Source organism: Meles meles, chromosome 8 (genome assembly GCF_922984935.1).
Source record: "Meles meles chromosome 8, mMelMel3.1 paternal haplotype, whole genome shotgun sequence".
In the NCBI taxonomy this organism is placed as follows: domain Eukaryota; kingdom Metazoa; phylum Chordata; class Mammalia; order Carnivora; family Mustelidae; genus Meles; species Meles meles.
In genome coordinates this window covers 8,640,240-8,656,748 of record NC_060073.1, presented here as the reverse complement: position 1 = coordinate 8,656,748, position 16,509 = coordinate 8,640,240, and the positions used below count along the sequence as shown (strand labels likewise).

Genomic DNA, 16,509 nt, shown 5'->3' with positions numbered 1-16,509 from the left:
AGGAGGGGACTTGGGCAGGGGAGGCTCTGATGACAGAGGTGGAGGGAAGTGGGGGAGTTCACAGAGAATGCTTTGATGGCAGGCTTTGACGGCAGGCCAAAGGAAGAACATTCTTTCCATGTACATACATTTTAAACTTATTTGATGTTTTATTTTCATGAAACCAATAGCGTAAAAATTGTCACATAATAATCGAAGGCTTATGACATTTCCTTCTCCCATTTTACATCCATTTTTTAAAAAAGATTTTATTTTTTTACTTGACAGAGATCACAAGTAGGCAGAGAGGCAGGCAGAGAGAGAGAGAGAGAGAGAGAGAGAGAGAGAGAAAAGCAGGCTCCCTGCTGAGCAGAGCCCAATGTGGGGCTGGATTCCAGGACCCAGGGATCGTGACCTGAGCCGAAGACAGAGGCTTTAAACCCATTGAGCCACCTAGGCGCCCCTTACACCCCCCTTTTAACTTAAAATAATTTAAGACTTTATTTTCTGGGGCGCCTGGGTGGTTCAGTGGGTTAAAGCCTCTGCCTTCGGCTTGGGTCATGATCTCAGGGTCCTGGGATCCAGTCCTGCGTCGGGCTCTCTGCTCAGTGGGGAGCCTGTTTCCCTTCCTCTCTCTACCTGCCTCTGCCTACTTGTGATCCCTCATTTCATCATCTGGTATCCATTCTTTCATTTTGAGCGAGATGTTCACTATGGAACTATTTCTGTCAACCAGAACTGCCTGTGGGATGGGGATGGAAGCTGTGTGTGTGCAGACTGGAGCCTCTGGGTGTAGGCAACTATGCAATTGCTCTGAAGATTAACAACACAGCACCCCCCCACCCCCCCCAGCCCCGAGCTTCTGCTTTGACGATTTCCTTTACTGTCCTTCATCCCCAAGGCCAGCTTGCCCAAGGACAATTAAAAAGCAAGATTTGGGGGCCCTGGGGTGGCTCAGTCAGGCCTTGGGAGTCCTGGGATCCAGCTTCCGTTGGGTCAGCACCCAGTGGGGAGTCTGCTATTCTCCCCCACCCCCGGTACACTGAAGTATCTTAAAAAAAGATTTGAAATTATCAGGTATGGGTGGGGACAGGAAACCCAACTGAATGAGATTATAAATTCTCAAGTGCTCATTCACCTATCTTAACTCTCACTTCCTAAATGCCGATACAATGGCACCTGTAGACAGAAAATGGATATTCAGTGCAAATCACATTCGCGTACGTGATTACTGAGCACCCCACCAGATATCCTGAGTGAACTGGTTTCCCACTGACAGAACAAATGCAAGGAGGGGTGGCTGCCAATTAAGCATCCGCCTTAGGCTGGGTCCTGACTCCAGTTCCCTGCTCAGCAGGGATTCTGGTTCTTCCCCTCCTTCACCCATCCCCAATGTAAGCTGTGCTCTCTCTCAAATCTTAAAAAGGGGGGGGGGGGGTGACAAGATTATCCCATTTAAGGTGTATTCACACCAACAGCATAAATTGACAATGATTGGTCAAGCAAGGTTTTTTTGAAGATTTTATTTCTTTGGGGCACCTGGGTGGCTCAGTGGGTTAAAAACCTCTACCTTCCACTCAGGTTATGATCCCAAAGTCCTGGGATGGAGCCCAGCATCGGGGAGAAGCAGGCTTCCTGCTCGGGGGTTTGATCCCAGTACTCTGGGATCATGACCTGAGCTGAAACTGAGCCACCCAGGAATCCCCAGTTGACAAATTTTTAGTAGGTTCCATGCCCAGTGTGAAGCCCAACACAGGGCTTGATCTCATGACCCCGAGACATCAAGTTGGATGCTTAGGTAACTATCCAGGGGCCCCTGAGTCACCTCCATGAAAGAACCCAGAGAATTCCAGAAAAAGGGCATACAGAGATCCAGAGGTTCACTACAGGAACAGAAATGCAAGGCTGTAGGCCTGATCCTAAGGGAAAAGATGCCACAGAAACCATGTTGAAGTTTTGTGTGCAGAAAAGTGCAGTGAAACACCAAAACCTGACTTTTTTTTAGTCTAAGGGATCCTTGATGGTCATGCCCCACTGGCTCCTAGTGCCTTCAGGCAAACCTGCTAAAGTTATCACCCAAACCCATTCATGGTACCGCACAGCAGTTGACGGTGGGGAACTTTAGATCTACTGAGGTTCCTTGAACAATGCTTCCCCAAGCTAGACCACAGTAGGCAACCCGCTACACTAAACAATGCTGACAAGGGCAAATTCCCCAAGATTATTTCCTTCTGCTCCGCCAGACACTCAAAACACATGAACAATAAAGGTTAAACTTTTATTTACAAAGGTTGAAACTGTATGCTCACTTCTACTAGATTGTACAAAAAAATGACCCAAAAACTTCCTTTTGATATCTCTCAAGAACTGGATTCCTGTAGAGGGGAAAGAAAAAAAAAAAAGGTGAATTTTCTTTCTAGGTAATGATGTATGTGGTATGTTCAGCCTACCCTTTAAACTCGTTCACCTTAAAAAACCTGCCTCTAGGCATACCTTTTCTGCTTATCTTTCTCTATTAAATACTAAACACCAATATTTGAATAGATACTAACCTAGGATACAGGCCTTGTTCTTTCTTCAGACCTGGAAAACAAATACATTCAACTTCAACAAGAGATTTATCACTCTTTCCCATATTTACAAACTCCTTATGATCCCTCAGACAGTTCCTTCTGGAACAAGCTTCCTCTTTTCCCCCAGCCAGCCCCAGTGGGTTCACCTTTACAGGCTCTGGGACTAGGACAGGAGGTAGGACATGTGAGTGTTTCTTCACTGGGAAGTTCTAGTCTGGGCCACCCTGCACCTAGATTTACTCACCTCTGACTTCAGACTGGAGCCAAGCAGAAAAATGGCTCAGGGTTCCTGCAAGAGAGTAATTGAGAACTAAGCCTCTCAATCATCCCTAGGGGTCTCTACTGCTTAGAGCAAAGGCGTAACTGTAAAGGCTTTGTGGGTTTCAGCATGCATATTTTACAGTAACCACCAGGTGGTCCACAGAACTTCCTACTGGCTTAAATGCCACTTGATAAAACTTTCCACCACGGTCACTTCATTCTAAGACAAGCTCACAGCTCAGAAAATACCTTTCAGTCACAGTGATCAGACTGGGGCGGTATTGAATTCATCACTGGTGAAGTGGAGCTTGTCCCAGATGGTTCAGAATGGTCAGAGACAAGACTCTGCAGTAAGCCAGTCAAGTCTTCTTATAGCTACCCAAGAAAAACGCCACCCAACAAACACACCCCAAAAACACCTGGCAAATTTTATATAGCAGCTAAAAGACAGTGTTACAAAGGCACTTACCTCAAGTCACTCTTGGGCTCCACACAAGGTACTGGACCTGAAAAACAGTTAAGATCAGACTCAGTAATGCTTACCTCCAACAAAAGTTGCTCCCACTTAAAATTATCATTCCTAGGAGAGTCAGACTTCCGAGTCTCAACAGCAAGTCATCAGCCGAACGAGATTCCATGTAAGTCATCATGCATTTAGACCCTCAAAAGCGTATTTTTTCTACCCGTATATACGCTCCGTGTACCACATATTTAAACAACTCACCTTTGAATCAACAAGCAGGTTATGAGTAACAGCACCTGGAAAAAGACAAAAGTGTAGGTGTATAAAAAGCCCTTCCACATGGCATCCCTCTGCTCCTCCCTTCCCCAGTTTCTCAGGTGTTCACTTATTTTCATTGTGTAAGTCATAGTGAGCTAGTTTGATTCATCATGGAAACTGCCTATTTGGGGCATGAACCATAGACATCAATCAACTAACCTGTCAACTCTGGAGACTTTGGGGTAACACACAGGAACAAGCTGCTTCTGAATGAGAAGATTGCAGAATTAGTAAAGGATCTAAAACAGCCAAGCCCATCCTAGTTATGGTTAACAGATTTAAGCTAAGAAAAGCCAAGAAAATGCTACTGACAGGCATATGCTGTACCTCAGACAGTTCTTTACGGAACAAATTTTCATCCTCTCCCCCAGCTAGCCCCAGTGGGTTCACCATTACTGGCTCTGGGGCTCTGGCAGGGGTAAGACAGGATGCTTGCTCTCCTCACTGGCACATACTCGGCCAAGCCACAACCGCTAAGGCTACAAGTACTCACCATCCTTAACACTTGCCGGGAGTTCAACCCTGGGCAGAATCTTGAATGAACATCTAGAGTAAATAGCTCAAGGGACCCCTGGCTGGCTCAGTCCGTGCAACATGTGACTCCTGAGCTCGAGGTCATGAGTCTGAGCCTCACGCTGGGAATGGAGTCTACATAAAATAAAAACAAGTCTCTGGTCACAACAACAGAAACAGCCACGAGGATAAAAACCATCCTTTGGGTACTGAATCCGTATCTATGCTTACTTATCACAGCACTGGCAGAAGCTACTTACTGTAGAAAAGATCAACGTGTCACCATCAGGACAACCTGCAAAAGGGGAACAAACGGTTACCTAAAAATACACAGTGGAATAAAGTTTCTCCGTTAACAGAAACTGCCATCAGAACTCTAACATGCTATTAATTGTCGCACCTCACAGAGGATCAGCGTATCTATTCAAATCATCTGACAGTGACATGAGTGAGGGAGAGCACACCCTCCCAAGAACTGTACTGTGGGGCTGCTCTCCCTCCCACAACAAAATCATTCCAAGAGCACCAAGCTGGAAGGAGCAAAAAGGCAACATGGCTCCACTGTCCATTTGCTCTCCTGGTTGTAGGCAAAGCCGGAGAGGACTCTCCAATCCCCCATTTTAACAGTTAATTACCTGTATTCACCCAGGGGGACCGTTGGGCTCCTCAGGCCTAGTGATGAGATGCTAGAGCAGAAAAGAAAAGCATTACGATGTACCGAAGAGGAGTCGCTCAGACCCTCGAGTACTCCTCGCCCACTTCTCAGCAGGAAGATGACATCACTTTAAGTTCAGCCATATGCTTGTCTTTTTTATGTTCATCATTGAGTGGTCAACACAATTTGGACGAGAGCAAACCCCACCAGACCCCATGCCCACCCACAGCTGTTGGAAATTGCCTCATACCCACCTGGAGCATCACAGCGAGGCCTAGGTTGCAGGGATCAGGTGACAGGTCTAGTCTCTCCCTCAAACCTCTAAGGTCTCTGGAGCCGAACCGCATCTGAAAGAAACCGAGGAGCACCCCTCACTTAGTGCCATACCTCGCAGTCCGTCTCACGCTCGTGCCCCAGCACTTCCGCGCCGAAACCCCACACGTCTGCTGCAGGACGGTGCTACTCAGAGTTTTTAACGTTTTCTCCACTGAGCCATCAGAAAGAGAGAGTTCAATTTAAATATCATCCCCGTAGCACACCCCAGGGGGCCTGCGTCAGCCGCACAGGGGACAAACAGTGGAAAGGATGACCATAAACACCTACCCTCGCAAGTCGGCTCTTCTCCATTTTCCAGCGTTCAAAGGTGCGCCCGAACCCTGCAGACAAAGGGACATTAAAGCAACACCCGTGACTTCACGCTCGCTTTGTCTTCCGGAGCGGCGACTGCGCTGGGCTTGGGCTGTGCATGGCCCGTCTCCTCAGAGAGTCTTATCCTCACGGAGCTCAGCACAGGTCTGTGAAAAGGTTCTCATCACAGAGAGGGCCGCCGCCACGGCCCGCCGTCGCCATTTTGTCCTTCACAAAGCTCCGCGGCGGCTCCGTGAACTCAAGGCCATAGGCCAGGATCTTACCCTCCCGCGCCAACCAGTAAACGCAGCCTAACACGCTCAAGCGTGCTTCACGCACTTGACTTAATAATCCAAAACAACCCATACTCACCGAACTCCGTAGAAAAATGAGACCGAAGGCCCTCCGCGAGATACTTAAATACCACCTCGCAGAGGCCCACGGGACTTGTGGGCGGGACTATAGCGGACGCAGGCGCACAAGAAGAGGGCGCGCGGGGAGTGGAGGGGGACTAGAGGGCGCGCGAGCCCGGGGAGTTGTGGGTAGAGAATTCCAGGGAAGGCGGGAGTGCGGAGCGCGTCGTCAGGAGCTGGGGCGCGAAAAAGGCGCGCATGGGCTTTAGGGAAAGGCGCGGTCGGCTTTGTGGTTATGGTTGGAGTCTGTACCGCTACCTTTCTCCGGGAGCCAGGACGGCGAAGCCCAGGCTTCGCACCGATGATGGGCGACGCTCTGCCCCGGTCACCGGTGCCTGCCCCCCCTTCCCGAGCACCCCCTGACCCCCACACACACCCTAAACCGGTGCGTAGGCTCTGCCTCCACGGATCCCGAACCTCCTGAAGCCTCGACCGGTGTCATCTCGGTCCCGCACCTGCCGCCCAGCGCGCATTCCAGGACTGGTGCGCGGGGTTTCTGCGTAGCTGGTGGCTGGGGGGAGGTTCTTTGTATGGAGCCATTTTGGTAAAGTGAATCAGGCTGTAAGTGCTCCGTTTGAGTCTTCGGACGGGGTCTGATTTTTCCTGAGCTGCCGCCTATGACCTGCTGTCTAGTCCGCTGTCGTTGAAAGTTTAGCTTGTAGTTGAGCTAGTATTCGCTATCCTTGGAAGCACCGTTTTAAGCACACTGCACGACTTGATTACTTTAGTTCTCCCAAATCCCAAGGTGGCCCATAACTAGCCCCGTTTTATAGATACGGGACCCTAGGTGCCAAGAGTTCTTACAGAACTGCTTGCAACTCTCACCTGATCCTCAAGGTGGTTCTAGTCACCTCTAGACCATTAGGACCAACTAGCTTGGTTCATCAGCAATTTGTGGTAAGTAGTCGGTGTACTTGCCGGTTTCAGAAACATGGACTCAGCTCTGACTGTGTGCTCCTCTGTATGACTTCACCTAACACTGCAACCCGGGCAGGAAGCTATTAAGGTAATGTTACAGGTGAGGAACGTGAGGTCTAGGGAGGTTAAGTAACTTACTGCGTGTTACCCATTTAAGAGATAATCAGAGCCAAGGAGTCTGCAAATCCAGCCTGTCTGATTCCATGCCCCCACATCTGACCATTAGGCTTTTTTTTTTTTTTTTTTTTTTTGTGACCATTAGGCTTTACTGCTCTCATCTCAGAGTTACTGCTCAAGGTAGTCAGGGAGCAGGCAAATGCACAGGAAACAAATGGAATGATCCCAGGTTTCTGTTTCTCAGTCTTTTTCTTGTTGTTGTTGTTGTTGTTGTTATCATCTCCCCTTCCCCGGGAGCCTTAAGAAGATATTTCCCTCTCCAGTCCCACTCATGAAATTTTAATACCACTGGTAGGCTGTATATTTGCTTATGTACCATGGCCCTTTGAAGGGCCAGAAACCTCTTTAATATCTAAGATTTTTCTGTCTCTCCCCGTGCCAAACCAATCGTCACTCTCAGGGGCAACAGTGTCCCTATGTGTGTCCCAGGGTCCCCTAAAAAGTATGCACAACTGAGAGAATTCCAGTTTGAATACATTTAGGGACTGAAATAAATTTATTTATTCAGCAAGTATTAATTGCTTGCTCAAATACATGGTTGAAAAATTATAACAAAATGTATAGAAGATGTGGGGGTAAATGACTGACTCAGTTGAAGGAGTCAGTGATTCTCGATCTTGGGGTCCTGAATTCAAGCTCTATTAAGTAATAGAGATTACTTAAATAACTAAAAAAAGCTTGAGGTGGGACACCTGGGTGGCTCAGTGGATTAAGCCGCTGCCTTCGGCTCAGGTCATGATCTCAGGGTCCTGGGATCGAGCCCCGCATCGGGCTCTCTGCTCTGCAGGGAGCCTGCTTCCTCCTCTCTCTCTGCCTGCCTCTCTGCCTACTTGTGATCTCTCTCTCAGTCAAATAAATAAATAAAATCTTAAAAAAAAAAGCTTGAGGTATTTTACATATGTGTATGTATATGAAACAGTTAAACTATGAACAATTCAGAAGGTCCACACTAGGCAGATGGGATATAGAAGGTTTGTGTGTGGAAATGGGAGTTGGGAAATGCTTCATGGAGTGCCTAGGCCTTGAAGAGTAGATTAAACAGACTACAGGGGTGGGGGTAGGTGGGGATTCCAGTTAAAATTTGAGCACAGGGAGCACCTGCATGGCTCAGTCGTTAGGTGTCTGCTTTCAGCTCAGGTCATGATCCCAAGGTCCTGGGATCCACTTAGGTCGGGCTCCGTGCTTAGAGGGGAGCCTGCTTCTCTCAGTCCTGCTGCTGCTCCCCCTGTTTGTGTTCCCTTTCTCGCTGTCTCTCTGTCAAATAAATAGATAAATAAAATCTTTAAAAAAAAATTGAGCACACAGAGGGGAGCCTGCTTCCCCCTCTCTCTGCCTGCCTCTCTGCCTACTTGTGATCACTGTCTCTGTCAAATAAACAAATAAAATCTTTAAAAAAAAAATTGAGCACAGGCTTGGAGCTGGACCAGAAAGGAAGTGTATGAGTGTAATTCATGAATGATGGGCTGGAGGGGAATCATAGAATATAAAACTTGGAAAAGATTTCCTGGGGAAGGCCAAATGAGGAGGGTCTGGAATGCAAAGATTATATGAACCGTAGATGATGAGGGGAAACAGATGAAAGTTTTTGAGCAGGGAGGTGATAGGAAGCTGAGAGATAAGATGGAGACAAGGACATTGATTAGGTTGTCGGGGTAGTTTAGGCAACAGGGAAGTGGATTCTGTGTTAACAAGTGTACTGGCAATGGAAATGGAAAGAGGCGATTACTGACCTTTGTGCAGGTATCTAAATAATGCCCCAAAGTGACATGAACTGGTGGGGACAGTGGCAAGCTAGGCCGCTTTTTAGCCCAGTTGGTTGTTGTCTTGCTAAAATAGTGTCTCTGTGTAAAAAAATCTAACCAAGAGGATCCAGAAATCCAGAACTGTATATTAATTTGTCCATTTTATTTTGTTTAAAGATTTTTATTTATTTATTTGACAGAGAGAGAGAGAGATCACAAGTAGGCAGAGAGGCAGGCAGAGAGGAAGAAGCATGCTCCCTGCTGAGCAGAGAGCCTGCTGCAGGGCTTGATCCCAGGACCCTGGGTCCATGACCTGAGCCAAACGCAGAGGCTTTAACCCACTGAGCCACCCAGGGACCCCTAATTTGTCCATTTTAATGGCTGCCATATAGCCTGGAAATTTTAAGCATGTTGTGTAAGGCAACCCAAATATGCCTGTGGGTCAAAGGTAGCCTAAGTACGAGTTTGCAGCCTCTCGTGTCGTGACTAGAAGGTGGGGGATGCCGAAAACTGGATGTTCTATTTGGAAGCTCCAAAGGGGTTAAAGGGAATAAGCACTAAATAAGGCAGTGTTCTTGGCCATTGAAGATCGCAGGTGACATTCAGTTCATATTTATTCTGCTAGTATTTATCTGTTGAACACCTGCTAGGCATAGGAAATACAACAAGGAACAAAGACAGTCCCCTTATGCTCCCTCAGAGCTTCTGTTCTGGTGGATGGACACGGAGGAAAAAACGATGTGTCAGGTAGAGCGGAATGCTGTGGTAAACGTGAAGCAGGTTAGGAGAGAGGGAGTGCTGGGGTCAAAGGGAGAAACTGTCATGTCACTCAGACAGAGAGGGTCTTCCTGACTTCCTGATGAGGGGGACGTTTGTGCAGGACGCTGAAGGAAATGGAGCACAGAACCACCTGGGGTAGAGTGTTCCAGGGAGTAGGACGGGAGGGCTGGGCTGTGCTCACTGACTTGTATGTAACATAACAGGTCATGAGTAGGATTTTTTTTTTAAGATTTTATTTATTTATTTGACAGAGAGAAATCACAAGTAGGCAGAGAGGCAGACAGAGAGAGAGGGGGAAGCAGGCTCCCCGCTGAGCAGAGAGCCCAATGCGGGGCTCGATCCCAGGACCCTGAAATCATGACCTGAGTGGAAGGCAGAGGCTTAACCCACTGAGCCACTCTGGCACCCATGAATAGGATTTTTTTTTTTTTTTTTTACAAATAGAATAATCTTTTTTTTAAAGACTTTAGTTATTTATTTAACAGAGAGTGATCACAAGTAGGCAGAGAGGCAGGCAGAGAGAGAGGGGGAAAGCAGGCTCCCCGCCGAACAGAGAGCCAGATGTGGGGCTCGATCCCAGGATCCTGGGATCATGACCCGAGCTGAAGGCAGAGGCCCAACCCACTGAGCCACCCAGGCGTCCCCATGAATAGGATTTTTGAAACAGAACTAGGGAGATTTTGTGTATGTCAAGGGGAGAATGAAGTTTGGTGGAAATAACACAAGTTTCATATCCATGGAATAAATGAACACTGATTTTTTTTTCCTTTGGATAAGAAAGGAGATTGTTCTGGAAGGGAACAATGTAGTAGTCACATTAAATGAAATGTGTGGGGTCGAGCCCCGCATCGGGCTCTCTGCTCAGCGGGGAGCCTGCTTCCCTTCCTCTCTCTCTCTGCCTGCCTCTCTGCCTACTTGTGATCTCTGTCAAATAAATAAAATCTTTTTTTTAAAAGATTTTATTTATTTGTTAGAGAGAGAGAGAGAGAGCAAGCACAGGCAGACAGAGTTGCAGGCAGACACAGAGGGCGAAGCAGGCTCCCCGCTGAGCAAGGAGCCCCATGTGGGACTCGATCCCAGGATGCTGGGATCATGACCTGAGCTGAAGGCAGCCGCTTAACCAACTGAGCCACCCAGGCGTCCCATAAACAAAATCTTTAAAAAATAATAATAAATGAAACGTGTGCGTGTGTGTGTGTAAATACATTTACTTGGCCAGGATCAAAAGGCTGGGGTGTCAAATAATGAGAAATGGGAACAATGAGATGAAACAATTAGTGGAGGGCGTTGATGTTATTCTATTAACATCCGGGGCTCGTGGGTGGCTCAGTTTAAGGCTCTGACTCTTGGGCTCCAGCCATGGTCTCAGGGTCCAGTGTGGAGCCCTGCATCCAGCTCCCTGCTCAGTAGGGAGTGTGCTAGAGGTTCTCCGATTCTCTGCTTCTCCTTTTGTCCCTCCCTGCCCCGTGCTCTCTCTCAAATAAATAAACAAATCTTAGAAAAATATTAACATCTATTATTATTTTTTTTTAAGATTTATTTATTTATTTATTTGACAGAGAGATCACAAGTAGGCAGATAGGCAGGCAGAGAGAGAGGAGGAAGCAGGCTCCCCGCGGAGCAGAGAGCCCGACGCGGGGCTCGATCCCAGGACCCTGAGATCATGACCTGAGCCGAAGGCAGCGGCTTAATCCACTGAGCCACCCAGGCGCCCCAATATTAACATCTATTAACTGCTTCCCGTGGCACCCGGGGAAGGTAGAATACTAAGTGCTTTATGCGAAGTATTACCTCAGTTGGGAAATAGTTTTTGGGTGCTTGGGGGCTCAGTCAGTAGAGCGTGCGGTTTGGGGGTTGTGAGTTCAAACCCCACTTTGGGTGTGGAAACTACTTGGAAACAACGACAATGAAGATCTCATCCCTGGCTTACAGGGAAGAAAACTGAGTATTAGATCGTTACTCACCCAGGGACACAGAACTACTGTGGTTGAGCTGTGATTCAAACCTGGTCTCTACTTTTGACCTTGTTAAAATTTTTTGGCCTTTTTCCAAAAATCGGAGAGAGGCAAAAGTCATTGCTCGGTATCCTTTTGATGTTGTAAAGTAAGCCAACACATCTTGGGGGTTATCTGATTCTCTAGGGAGTGTGCCCTTTTGTTGGACTTCCTATTTGCTCTTGATTTGGTTATTTTATAATTCTGTGATATTCTTGTGTGACATTAGCCAGTTTTATTTTATTTTATTTTTGTTTTTTTATTAGCCAGTTTTATATCTACCTATGAACAATTCATATCAGCATTCTTGACTGATGGATTCAAAAATACTCCTTTTCTAGAATTCTCCTTTGAACCAGTCTTAAATCTTATTTGTTCTCTCATTAGTAGGTTGCATAAAATCTTTCTTTTTAAAAGGTTTTATTTATTCATTTAACAGAGAGAGAGTGAGTGAGCGCATTTGCAGGGAGAGCAGCAGAGGGAGATGGAGAAGCAGGATCTCTGCGGAGCAGAGTCTGATCCAGGGCTCCATCCCAGGACCCCAAAATCATGGCCTGAGCTGAAGGCAGATGCTTAACCAACTGAGCCACCCAGGCACACCTTTCCTGTGGTTTTTACAACAAATTTAATCTGGCTCCCTGGCTCTGGTTTCCTCCCTTTTAATCAATCCATTCTCTACCTTATAGCAGAGAGATCTTTCTAAATAAAACATTTGTGGTCAAGTCTCACTTCTCAGCTCATAATCCTTCAGTGCCCTTCCATAGTCTTTAGGCTAAAGACCAGGCCATCAATATAGCTATCAAGACCCCTGCTTTCCTTCCCACTTTTTTGTTGTTGTTGTTGTTTTAATCCCCCTGTTCCCTCCCCAAGCCTGATTCACCCTGCCGCCCATTGTAACTCTTTTAGGTTCAAGATCATACCTGTGGAAATCATCATTATATTCTTGTTGCCTGGCAGAATGCAAGACACTAAGATGGACTCAATATATTAGTTTATCTCCGTAAATTTCGAATGACCTTTTTCCAGCTCCAATTCATTGCGCTACAGGTGGAATGAGCTCCTTGCTTAGAGGTCCGGCGAGTTTGCTCAGGGAGCAACCTTGCCCCCAGGTGACCACGAGAGGCACTGCCTCCCTAAAGGGAGGAGGAGGAAATGCAAATAACCATGGCTTTGCTAGGAAACCCGCCAGCAACCTCAGTAGAGAAACAATCCCAGTTTGATAACAGAATTATCTGGGTTGTGGTGAAGCATGACAGTGGGAAGCATTAGCCTGGTTTCAGGGAGATGAGGATGTTGAAAAGTATAAGGACGGGCTCGCGTGCTGTATTTGTAGACCCGAGGGAGGAAGGTTTGGGACGGAAGGGATGATGGAGAGTGGATACTGGTATTAGCGATTCTCGGCCTTTTGACTAAGATCAAGTGCGATATCTGTTCTTATCAGTTTAACATCTGATACGTCCTCTATCGGAGGACAATGTATTCCATTGATTTCTGGAGTGGGAGCTGGAAAGGGAGCTTGCTTTGTGTACTCCTCGCATCATTAACCTGGTCCCTGGGTGTTTAACAGCGTTGATATACTTGGAGTTGGATTAACCTCACATCAGGTGTTCGTCCTGGGAAGAAGAGCTACCACAGTGGGAAGGACAAAGAGAAATCTCTGAAACTGTGCAGTCCTCATTCCAGGGATGTCTTTTCTTCACGTTCTCTCCTTAACCCCTTGCATTCTGGCTCTGGTACTGGCCCCTCTACCGAGGCCACTACTGATCTTATTCACTTAATCCCAGAAGATACTTTCTTTTTTCTTTTTTTTTTTTTAAAGATGTATTTATTTGACAGATAGAGATCACAAGTAGGCAGAGAGGCAGGCAGAGAGAGAGGAGGAAGCAGGCTCCCAGCTAAGCAGAGAGCCCGACGCGGGGCTCGATCCCAGCACCCCGGGATCATGACCTGAGCCGAAGGCAGAGGCCTCAACCCGCTGAGCCACCCAGGCGCCCCCCAGAAGATACTTTCATCTTTTTGTTTGTTTGTTTGTTTTGTTTTTTTGTTTGTTTGTTTTTTCTTTCATTTTATTTATTTTTTTCAGCATAACAGTATTCATTGTTTTTGCACAACACCCAGTGCTCTATGCAAAACGTGCCCTCCCTATTACCCACCACCTGTTCCCCCAACCTCCCACCCCTGACCCTTCAAAACCCTCAGGTTGTCTTTCAGAGTCCATAGTCTCTTATGGTTCGCCTCCCCTCCCCAATGTCCATAGCCCCCTCCCCCTCTCCCAGTCCCACCTCCCCCCAGCAAACCCCAGTTTGTTTTGTGAGATTAAGAGTCATTTATGGTTTGTCTCATCTTTTTTTTTTTTTTAAGATTTTATTTATTTGAGAGAGTGAGAAAGTGAGAGACTGAGCATGGGCAGAGGGGAGGGTCAGAGGGAGAGGGAGAAGCAGATTTCCTGCAGAGCAGGGAGCCCGATGCAAGGCTTGATCCCAGGAGCCTGGAATCATGACCTGAGCCCAAGGCAGACCCAGGCACCCCCTGCCCCCCTTTAAAGTAATCTCCACACCCAACGTGGGACTGGAACTCAGGACCCCAAGACCAAGAGTCACATGGTCCACCACGGAAGCAGCCAGGTGCCCCAATACTTCGTGTTCCTTGACATCTCGGTAGCATTTGACACTGTTGACCGGCCTTTCTTCCCGAAGTGCTCTCCATCCTTGCTTTCGGATACCCTGCACTCTGCTGGGTCTCCTCTTGCTTCTTGACCATTTTCCACTCTCTATCCCTACACATTCTTCAGGGTTCTGCCCCAGTCCCCTTGTTTTCTCACTCGCTATGCTCTGCCTAGACCAACGTACCCAGAACCTTGGCCTCATTTGCCATCTATGTGCTGCCATGTCCCCAACATCGTCTCAACCCAGGATCTCCTGAACTGTACACCTTTGTATCTAACGGTCTGCCAGACATCTTCGCTGGGATGGCCCATAACCAGCTCAGCTTGTCCAAATCTGAATTCATCGTCTTTTCCTACAAATCTGTTCCTTCTCCAATGGGCCCTCTCTTGCTCAGTTGTCTAAACCAGGTGTGGTCATTGTCTCCAGTGCTGATAAACTGTAAATGCTCTCCAGCCAAAGATTGCCAGGAACATATTTGTATGGGAGCAACATAAGTTTATCGCTTGTTACAGCGAGGAGGAACACACACTGTGGGAAACCACAGGGTGTCTCAGTAGGAGGCTGTTAGAACTTATTTTAGGGGGGCGCTTGGGTGGCTCAGTGGGTTAAAGCCTCTGCCTTCGGCTCGGGTCATGATCCCAGGGTCCTGGGATCGAGCCCCGCATCGGGTTCTCTGCTCAGCAGGGAGCCTGCTTCCTCCTCTCTCTCTGTCTGCTTCTCTGCCTACTTGTGATCTCTATCAAATAAATAAAATCTTAAAAAAAAAAAAGAACTTATTTTAGGATCTGGGCTTGTGTTAGGTGTTTTGGGGGAGGGTTTAAACAAGTGAGGCTTTACTTTGGATTCGTTGTTTTCGGGAAGTGGCATCGTTTTATTATTGGGTATCTTTTTTTTAAAAAAGGATTTTATTTATTTATTTGACAGAGAGATCACAAGTAGGCAGAGAGGCCTGGGGCGGGGGGAGCAGGCTCCCTGCTGAGCAGAGAGCCCGATGTGGGGCTCGACCAGGACCCCAAGACCATGACCCAAGCTGAAGGCAGAGGCTTAACCCACTGAGCCACCCAGGCGCCCCATTTTTTCAGTTTTTAAAAAAAAAATTTTTTTTAAGGATTTTATTTATTTATTTGACAGAGAGAAATTACAAGTAGGCAGAGAGGCAGGCAGAGAGAGAGAGGAGGAAGCAGGCTCCCTGCCGAGCAGAGAGCCCAATGCGGGACTTGATCCCAGGACCCTGAGATCATGACCTGAGCCGAAGGCAGAGACTTAACCCACTGAGCCACCCAGGCGCCCCCATTTTTCAGTTTTAATGTCACTATTGCATTCCTTTCCTTGTGCTACTTGACCCATTAACCACGTCCCCGAGGGCAGAAATCGCATCTGTATAATTTATTTTATAGAACAAGGCATCTGTTTTGTAGAACTAAGGCATGACGCTGGAATTCACCGAACGCCTGCGCTGTGCTTTGAAGTAAGCTCCTGAAGAGGTTGGTAGGAGAAATACCTCAACTGTATAGACAGCTTCCTCGCCAAGGGCAGCTCTTCGAGGATGGAAGCAGTGTCTGCCCCCTCCTGGCAGCAAGAGGCACTGCCTCCGTTAGCGGAGAAGGGACAGGCAAATGAGAGGTGCTCTGCTGGGAGCTGGGACGAGGGCATTCACCTCTGGGAAAAATTCAATTTGAGAACAGAATTTCTCAATTCTGCCAGTGGGAAGGTCTCCCAGGGAAGGATTAGACTGTTTTTTTGGAAGAGTTGAGATGTGGAATTTTATCAGGGACAGCTTTAAGCCTGCTTTTATTGCCTTGAGTGAAAAATTGGGAAGCAAGTTCTGATGGGAAACTTAATTGTAGGTTGTTTTGTTTTGTTTTGTTTTGTTTTGTTTTTGGGCCAAGATCATGAATAGCATGTGTTCTTATCATTTAATATTTCGTAAATCCTCTGCCTGAGGATGCTTTATGAAGTGGATTTTTGGAACAGGGAGATTGAGTGGAGTCTGGCTCCGTTCATTCCACAGACCAATCTGATACCACAGTACCTCCGTGAATGGTATGGTTCTCCCTTTCCGGATAGTTGTCAGTTAAAATGCAGACTGTCGGTACTCCACAGTGTCTTCTGGTTTTTGAAATAAAAAATTTAAGGTGAACCTGCTGTTTCCCCTCTTCCTTTCATGCTTTATTTGTGATGCACATTTTGTCTTTTCTGCCCTGGTTCTTTAAGATTTAGTCATTTATAGTATTCTATTTAGAAATTTTCTACAAATTATTTTGTCCCCTGGTGACAGGCATTTTTCCAGATGACCAAATATTTAATGCTTTAGCCAATGCTGCGTGAGATCTTTTGTATGTTGCTTTGTGGACAAGTATGAGAGTTTCTCTGGGCTGTGAATCTAGAAGTGACATTTCTGGATAATAGCAAGGGTATTTTCGGTTCTGT

The 16,509-nt window shown here is 47.0% G+C and overlaps 1 long non-coding RNA gene, 9 other non-coding genes and 1 pseudogene across 11 annotated transcripts; 2 read left to right on the top strand and 9 right to left on the bottom strand.

Annotated features, from left to right (window-relative positions):
- Window positions 1–1,757: 1,757 nt before the first annotated feature.
- On the bottom strand, window positions 1,758–5,808 carry LOC123947949. 2 transcript variants are annotated; one of them, XR_006819891.1, is made up of 12 exons: window positions 5,762–5,808; window positions 5,366–5,418; window positions 5,017–5,109; window positions 4,743–4,793; window positions 4,368–4,402; window positions 4,088–4,242; window positions 3,754–3,800; window positions 3,538–3,572; window positions 3,283–3,319; window positions 2,797–2,841; window positions 2,532–2,562; window positions 1,758–2,354 (listed from the first exon to the last, which is right to left on the bottom strand). It is a non-coding gene; the product is annotated as an uncharacterized LOC123947949 (long non-coding RNA). The 2 variants fall into 2 exon arrangements; XR_006819890.1 differs by lacking the exon at window positions 5,762–5,808 and having other exon boundaries at window positions 5,366–5,742.
- LOC123950181 lies at window positions 2,633–2,757 on the bottom strand. The gene has a single exon (XR_006820173.1). It is a non-coding gene; the product is annotated as a small nucleolar RNA SNORD22 (small nucleolar RNA).
- LOC123950180 lies at window positions 3,046–3,114 on the bottom strand. Its single transcript, XR_006820172.1, has one exon. It is a non-coding gene; the product is annotated as a small nucleolar RNA SNORD31 (small nucleolar RNA).
- LOC123950179 lies at window positions 3,398–3,467 on the bottom strand. Its single transcript, XR_006820171.1, has one exon. It is a non-coding gene; the product is annotated as a small nucleolar RNA SNORD30 (small nucleolar RNA).
- On the bottom strand, window positions 3,645–3,711 carry LOC123950173. The gene has a single exon (XR_006820167.1). It is a non-coding gene; the product is annotated as a small nucleolar RNA SNORD29 (small nucleolar RNA).
- LOC123950182 lies at window positions 3,918–4,044 on the bottom strand. Its single transcript, XR_006820174.1, has one exon. It is a non-coding gene; the product is annotated as a small nucleolar RNA SNORD22 (small nucleolar RNA).
- On the bottom strand, window positions 4,471–4,545 carry LOC123950174. Its single transcript, XR_006820168.1, has one exon. It is a non-coding gene; the product is annotated as a small nucleolar RNA SNORD28 (small nucleolar RNA).
- LOC123950177 lies at window positions 4,865–4,936 on the bottom strand. Its single transcript, XR_006820169.1, has one exon. It is a non-coding gene; the product is annotated as a small nucleolar RNA SNORD27 (small nucleolar RNA).
- LOC123950178 lies at window positions 5,221–5,296 on the bottom strand. Its single transcript, XR_006820170.1, has one exon. It is a non-coding gene; the product is annotated as a small nucleolar RNA SNORD26 (small nucleolar RNA).
- A 6,994-nt stretch (window positions 5,809–12,802) lies between the features above and the next one.
- LOC123950223 lies at window positions 12,803–12,956 on the top strand (annotated as a pseudogene).
- Window positions 12,957–15,951: 2,995 nt separating this feature from the next.
- Window positions 15,952–16,133, top strand: LOC123950227. Its single transcript, XR_006820211.1, has one exon. It is a non-coding gene; the product is annotated as a U2 spliceosomal RNA (small nuclear RNA).
- The last annotated feature ends 376 nt before the right edge of the window (window positions 16,134–16,509 follow it).